Source organism: Pelophylax lessonae (assembly GCF_965119305.1).
Source record: "Pelophylax lessonae genome assembly, chromosome: 2".
NCBI classification, from domain to species: domain Eukaryota; kingdom Metazoa; phylum Chordata; class Amphibia; order Anura; family Ranidae; genus Pelophylax; species Pelophylax lessonae.
In genome coordinates this window covers 340,639,020-340,647,066 of record NC_138769.1, presented here as the reverse complement: position 1 = coordinate 340,647,066, position 8,047 = coordinate 340,639,020, and the positions used below count along the sequence as shown (strand labels likewise).

The 8,047-nt window shown below is 38.2% G+C and overlaps 1 pseudogene across 1 annotated transcript; it reads right to left on the bottom strand.

Moving 5' to 3' along the window:
- Positions 1-1,731: 1,731 nt before the first annotated feature.
- On the bottom strand, positions 1,732-2,319 carry LOC309545551 (translationally-controlled tumor protein-like; annotated as a pseudogene). The gene has a single exon. The product of its transcript is annotated as a translationally-controlled tumor protein-like (transcript).
- Positions 2,320-8,047: the final 5,728 nt, after the last annotated feature.

The window sequence follows — 8,047 nt, the reverse complement described above, 5'->3', positions numbered from 1 at the left end:
AAAAGACATTCCATAGCCACTGCAATGTGTCCTTTTGGCCACTAGATGGAGCCGAGTTCCTCTCAAATGTCAAGCAGCAGTCTTTTAGAACTTGTATAATGGAAGACCCCGCTACACATGTAAAGGTGAGTATTCAGTTTTGAATTTAATCGATTCGTCTGAGTTACTCTTCAAATTACCTGTGCTGGTAAAAATAAATCCCAAAAAATATACTTTTGATGCAGTCTGAAAAACATATTTGAGAATTATTAACCAAATCAATGCCAAATAGGAAGACAAACAAATGTATTGTTGCATTGCCAGAGGCTCATTCATTATGGTTATGCATTTTATATAAAATATATAAAAATGATGCAAAAATTATAACTGTAGTGTATTGTGTAGTACAATAGTATATAGCATATTAATCAAATAAATACTTCTGATTGTACTGGAAATTAAGGAATCTTCGTGCTTGTGGGGTTCTGGCACAGTAATGTATCTGATGAATTACTGAAGACAGGTCTCTGTACCTCAGAGTTCAATTCAAGGTCTCTGGTCCTGTCTTCCTCTTAATGTTCATTATAGGTGGATGTCTTGTGGGATTTCCATTTATTGACCATACAAATTAGAGCAATGTTCTAGAATTCTGACATAAATTACTTGTCACATCTCATAGGTGTTCTAAAGTAAATAGTGAGTCATTAACTGTTCAGCCATTTAATATATAAATTATAGCTAACAGGATGACCTCCTATCGGTGAAGGAGTTGATACTGAGAATTATTTAACCATTGTTAATGTTGCTCACAAAAGCTTTGTAACCTATTTTTTTTTATAGTTCTTTTAAAATTTAACTGCACACATATCAGTTACAATACCAAATACCTGTATACATAATTGTCATTCTTTATGTGGCTTTTAAATGTTATGCAAAGTTTTTTCCATATTTTCAGGATTGCATTTACAGGGCAACTGCAATTACAGCAAACTAAATACTAATGCTCCCCACTCATCATCCCATAATGTATTTACCCTATATAAGTACAGATTTCTGATCAACAAGTGATAGGGACCTGGGATATAAAGTATAGCTGCGTGATTCTGGCCTCTTTTGTGCTGATAGGCCATAAAGCACTGTGAGCGTGCAGTCTACTCCTCATAGGCGTCCAGTGGAGCTGCTGCCTTGAAAAGACAAGAACTCACTGCTCAAGGTGGTGTGATTGCCTGATGACTCAAACTGGTGCATGCCTCGGCTCGCCTCCGTGAAAACTTGATAAGGGAAAAGGAATTGGCAGCACTCCAGGTTGAGTCAAAATCCAGATTTATTTACTGGACATCCAAATATGACAGCTGCTGCCTTCACAGAGGCTTGTAGGAGCTTATGAAGTAGCACACAATAGTGCCAGTTGATCTCAAGTATGTTATTAGGAGGATACTTGGTATAGGAAGAGTACGGGAGACATAAGGGTACATTTTTCTTTATTATACAGATATGTATATCCATCACCTGGTGGCAAATGTGTGCTTTATCCTAATCCTGCAAAGAATTAAGATAATCTTGGAAGGTTTTATGTATGAAAGGCATTGTAACAAGTACATTACTTTTTTTCCTTTTTTTTTTTTTAAAGTGGAGTATGATCATTTTATTTGGACTAAATGACAAAAAAAGTTTAAAAATGTATCTCCACTCCAATAATTTAGGGCTGAAATAAATGAAGCTTGATGATAACAGTCCAGTTTAAGGTGGTCATAAGACTTTAATTCTGGTGTGGTATGAATGAAAATCGGCAGCAGTTGGTTGCATCAAATGACCCAAATGGTTAACATTTTTCCATTTCCAAGCCATGTAAGAATAAAGTAATGAAAGGGGTTATAAAATCCTCGGGGTAATCCAAAAAGCTCACCATACCTTCTGGGTCCATTTACTGTCCTGTGAAAAACTGCAAGTTTTTGAAGTTTCCAAGAATTTCTTTGACTTTTTCTGCTGCTCCGGTCATGAAAGGGTGCACTCTTTCAGGATTATTCTTCTGTAGATGAATTTGAATTGTTTTCATATAGTCTTTAATATATAGTTTGATCGCATACTTTGAGAAGCCAGTTTCCTTAAGTTGTTTATCACAATGTCAACTCTTGATACTGTTACACCATTACCTCCTTCATCTTGGCGTTTAGCAGATGCGTTTCCACCAATAAGAGAGTCATCAATGTTACCTTATCTTTTGGTATGGTCTTTTCTTCAACTTCAATACACAGCCCATTGCAGACTTCTTTTGTTGGGTAGATGTCTGAGAACATTTCATCATTGCTGATGACACACTTGTAGATGATCATGGTGACGGTGAATTATGAGTCAGAGTTCTGAAGCGGCATACGGGAGCTTTAACCCTGGCTAAGGGTGGGGAGTAAAATAGGTGTAACAAGTACATTTCTTGATGCCCATATCAACCAATCAGCTTCTATCTGTGATTTTCATAGTTCTGTTTGAAAATGAAGCAATCATCTTGATAAGTTGCAAAATGATTTTTGTACATCCCCAGCGATCATATTGATTTCAGTCATTCTGGGCAGAGTTGCATTGTGAGAAAGATAAGTAATGTGCAATCATTATACTGGATTGCTGTTCTAGAAGCTCAAACAGTCTTCAATTAATCTATTGTTTTCACATGTAATCTAGTAATCAAGACACAGTTCCATACCATTCAAGACCCTATGCACACCTAATCATCTCATGCACTGAAGATTCCTAGATTAAAGCCTAGTACACACGAGCCAAATGTTGGGCCGCATCGTCCAGTTCAATAAAATTAAAAATAAAAATACAAATGCCATCAAACTTAGAGTGTTAAATAAAAGAGTGCAGCATGCAAACCAAAATGACTGTGCACAACTCTTCACATAACATACAGTATATATATCACAAATGAACTAAACAAGTACAATATGTGGAAAAGTCCAAAGGTAATTGAATCTCAATCAAATTGAACCATCCATGATCTTCTCTCCAGAATTTCCACTATGTGATGAACAAAACACTCCACATGACAAATAAATCTGCTCACCTCAAAGTACTGACCTCAGTGATGAAAAGAAGTCAAAACAGGGCATTCTCTAACTACGGTATAGATGATAGTAAGATCTTCACTATCACTCCTTCAAAGATCATCCCTAGCTCATGACTCCAGGTAAAGAAACACAAAATAGAAGGGAACTAATCATGCTCACTGGTGGACTTTATTGAAGACAAAAAATTTATAAAAACACCTTCACAAATAGGGGGAAAAATCACCACTCATCATATTATATATGCTCCACTTGGTATAAACCAATTCCTATAAATTGATAGCTCACCACAAGATGTCCTAGCTCTGACCCAGTAAGCTTATGATGGTCTAGTAAGCGGAGCTCATTGCTGATGATGTCATCACGATTACTTACAACACATTGAACAATTGCCTAGAGAAAGCATAAAAACATTTTTAAATAATTGTTATTACCCTGTAGGGAGGCCACAGACTTTCAGAAGCATTATTGTTGATAATTTAGCCCCCTACAGCTACCTTTTTACTTAAATGTGAAGTGTTTACAAGCTGCTTGTTGGCATGTGTAAACTGTAAAAAAATGGAGTTTAGTGCTTGCTTGCAAAAACACATAAAATCAGCAACTATTAATGCAAGACCTTCATTGAAAAAGTGTATTTTTTTTCATTAAAGGGTACAATGAATGCGTATATATTTACATGCACAAGAGAACAGAATAAATACTAAAGACTATATAAGTTTATTATTCTACTGCCTTAAAAATCAATTTAAAATCTGTTGTAAATAGACTTTAAGTCAAAGTTCAAATGATAAGTCTTTGCTTTCTGTGTGTTTGCATATTTATTCTATTTACTGTACAATGTTTTCTATTCTCCTTTCCTTGAAAATGACAAAAGGCATTTTAATATGATTAAATATATAACAAAGTAGCGTTATTATGTTTGAATTGTTTTCCTCAAATATAAATTCTCAAAAGTCACATAGTTCCTTGAGTTTACTAAAGACAATAGCAAGCTTGAACTAGCTACTGTAATTATGACTATGCAATCTATAGGGTAATAATCCTTTAAAACTTTTAATATAGCCAAAAAGCACTAACTATTTCCCATGAGTCTTTGCGGCAAACCAGACTTTGGCAGTACAGAGGAAGCAACAATCTTTCTTTACTTAATTAAGATTTTCGTTCACAGTCTCCCCTTGCTCTTTTCACATACTGCTTCTCAAATTAAGATAAGGGATTGATCTGGGTCGCTGGGACAATGAGTATCGCTTAATTAGTTCATTACTCCATATATATTTTTTTTTTTACCAAGGACTTGATTGATGTTTTATTAAGTTTCTGGTAATTGCATAGTTTATTACATTATTATAGAAACAACATCAGAATGTCATGAATTACCCTTTTTTTTACCTTAAAAGTTGCAGACAATTTGTTGCCAGAAACAGTTGATTTATGTAGGGTCACTTATCTATCCATGTTTACAGATGAACTCAAAAGCACTAAGGAGGCCAGATAGGATTATCATTTATGTTAATTGAAATGACAGCTAGGTGGGTTATGTGGGCATTCCTGCTGATTTTAAACAAGGATATGGAAAAGTTCTTATCCTAACAGCTTGTAAGTATGTCCATAATGCTAGAGAAATTCATGTTCTGGACTCAAGCCCAGATTTATTATTGGACTCAGGAGACCTGTGCTAAGGGGTAGCAGAAACTAAAAGGAAATGTTTTTGCTTTGCAATGTTTAAGGTTAGATGTAGTGTTTGGTTAAAGGTGTTTGTGTATATGTTACCTTTAATCTACCTATAAAATATCCCAGGAGCAACTTTCAATACCCATGGATACCCCTGTGCAGCTATGCAAATTTTTGTCCCAGCTCTGCCTTAAGGACTTAGGAGCAGCTGTCAAAAACAAAACACCTGAAGAGCAGGATACTTTCTTGGTAGCTATCAATATCTTTTTTATTGAATTATGATTAGGGAGCTGGTACATTAGGTAAAGGATTTTAATTGCACTTCAAATTAACCATTTGAATATATATCCCTTCTGATTTGAAATGGAACAGTTGTTAATAGTTTCAATGTCATTGGTTTAAACTCCAAACAAAACCAGATTCTAATTGCTGTAACAACTCATATTTTATCTGAATATAATAAACACTTAACGAACACATACATTGTTGGACTTTAGGTGGTTATACCGGAAGGACGCCAACAGCCGCAGGCATCCTCCTGTTACTGTTTTTTAGAGCTGGTGGTCGGCTCTCCCATAATAGCAATCGGAGTGGCTAACTACCTGCTTGATTGCTATTACAAGCAGCGGGAGGGGGACACCTTCTGTGGCTCTCTCGGGCTCTCCTGTTCTTCCAGGAGACCCAAGCAACCAGCTGGCATGTCTGTCGGCTGGCCAGACAGCCAAGCAAAGCCAGATTTGGCTTTGATCGGTTGTTCATCATTGTAACCCAGAAGCAATGACATGACAGCACTTCCGGTTTACCCGGATGTCAACAGCGCCATTTTCTGAAAATTGAAAGTATTCCAAAAACACAGATCTTTTGAATGTTTTCAAGGGCAGGTCTTATAGACCCCCAGATCCCTCTTAAAAGAGTACCTGTCACATGCCTAGTGCTGTGACAAGGGCTGTTTACATTCCTTGTGATACCAATAAAAGTGATAAAAAATAATGTTTTTAAAGCAACAGTCTAAAAATAAAAAAATAAATTAAGTAATAAATAAAAAAATATATATTTAAAGTGTCCCCTCCTACTTCTGAGGATCAAGAAACACTCATGTGCTATACTTGATATTCACAATGCAATCATATATGTGTGTGTTATGTGTTGCTTGCCCCTGTAGTAGCACCTAGAAATAGATTTGTTTGCTTTTTCCATCCTACCTAAAACACACTGACACTAGCAATGACACTGATGCTGACAACAAATAAAGAGCTCTTCTTTTAATCCTACCTAAAGCATGCTGATCCTGACCCTGACAATGATTTTAAAACTACTATAGATTTAGCCCTGATGTAGCTATTTAAGCTTTATTTCATTTTTATTATTTTACAGATGTTTTTCTTTGATTTACTTTCTTGCTAGGAGAAAAAGATATGTTGTACAGGGATGGGTTTCACATGCTATCACAATTATCATGTGCTCTGGAGCCAAGTCCTTTCATCACCCAATTGCTAGAATGGGATATAGAGTTGTCACTTACAGCGCAATCTCTGTGTTGGGGGTGTGCCATGAAGAACGCATCCAGCAGAAATAATGGTGCACACAGGTGCCAAGGAAAAAGGTTCACCTCCATGATGACGCATATATGCGTTACATTGGTGTCAGAAAATTATTGTCACTTTTAAAGGAGTACCTTGTACTCAACTTCACATTCAGGTTTAATGTATCCCCCAAGCTCCTTACTTAAAAGATCTGTATGTAGCGATCACCCAAGAAGGAGTCACTGGAAATATACAGGTCTTCCTACCTGTTTAGAGGCTGCCAGCCCTGGTCCAAGTCCCAGTAGGCCACTGATAAATTCAGGGTGTCTTTTTGAAGTTTTATTGCAGATCTTGAACATAAGCAGGAAGGAGGGATGGGGGCGTACACTACTCAAAAACACACACATGTCTTAGAGGACAGATACTTAAACAAAGTCCTGTTTCAGCAGTATTGGGCCCTTCACTAGCAGCCTCAGAGTAATAATAAAGGTAGAGAGAACAATAATTTAACCTAAAATTCTATATGAGCAGTCACAGTCCTTGCAGCAGCCTCTGGCATTTTACCCTCAAAGCACTTGCATATCCTGAGCTTTTGGCAAAAGGTCCTAGGCAGGCAGAAGCAATCAACCAATACAACAAAAGGGTTGCATTTGCCCACATGTGGGCTAATTAGTGTTTGTTGATCAATGAATTACTAAATAAACATGAAAGAAGAGGAGAAAAAGGACTCTCCTCAAAAGGGTCAACCAAGGACACTGAAGTAAGGCTCCGTTCACATGTAGGCGTTTTTGGGCGTTTTTGGAGCGTTTTTCTGCTCACTGATCAGCTCTCAAAACGCCCAACAAGACAAATCCCATTCATTGCAATGACCCCTGTTCACATCTGAGAGTTTTGACGCCCTAAGGAAAACGCCCAACGCTCAAAAAAGTACTTGAGATTCTTTTTGGGCAGATCACACGTTTTGTCCCATAGACCTCAATGTAAAGTGATATTTGGCGTTTCACAGGCGTTTTACAAGCGTTTAGTTGCTCCTGATCAGCTCAAACAGCACAACTCTCCACCCAGCTCTCCACCCAGGTCTTCACCCCCTTGGCATGCCTCTGCTGTGAGCACATTTTCCTGAAACATGGAGAGCAGCAGTTAGGCAGTTTAGGTGACCAGACCCTGCCATACCAAGGTGACCGTAGCCTGCCATACCAGGGTGACCGTAATGTAGTTTAGGTGAACTGACTCTGCTATGCCAGGGTGACCGAACTCAAGGTGACTGTGAACTGACTCTACTATGCCAGGGTGACCAAACTCTTCCATGCCAAGGTGACCGTAATGTAGTTTAGGTGAACTGACTCTGCTATGCCAGGGTGACCGAACTCAAGGTGACTGTGAACTGACTCTACTATGCCAGGGTGACCAAACTCTTCCATGCCAAGGTTACTGTAACGAAGTTTAGGTGAACTGACTCTTCTATGCCAGGGTGACCAAACTCTTCCATGCCAAGGTGACCGTAACGAAGTTTAGGTGAACTGACTCTGCTATGCCAGGGTGACCAAACTCTTCCATGCCAAGGTGACCGTAACGAAGTTTAGGTGAACTGACTCTGCTATGCCAGGGTGACCAAACTCTTCCATGCCAAGGTGACCGTAACGAAGTTTAGGTGAACTGACTCTGCTATGCCAGGGTGACCAAACTCTTCCATGCCAAGGTGACCGTAACGAAGTTTAGGTGAACTGACTCTACTATGCCAGGGTGACCAAACTCTTCCATGCCAAGGTGACCGTAATGTAGTTTAGGGTAAATTGACTCTGCTATGCCAAG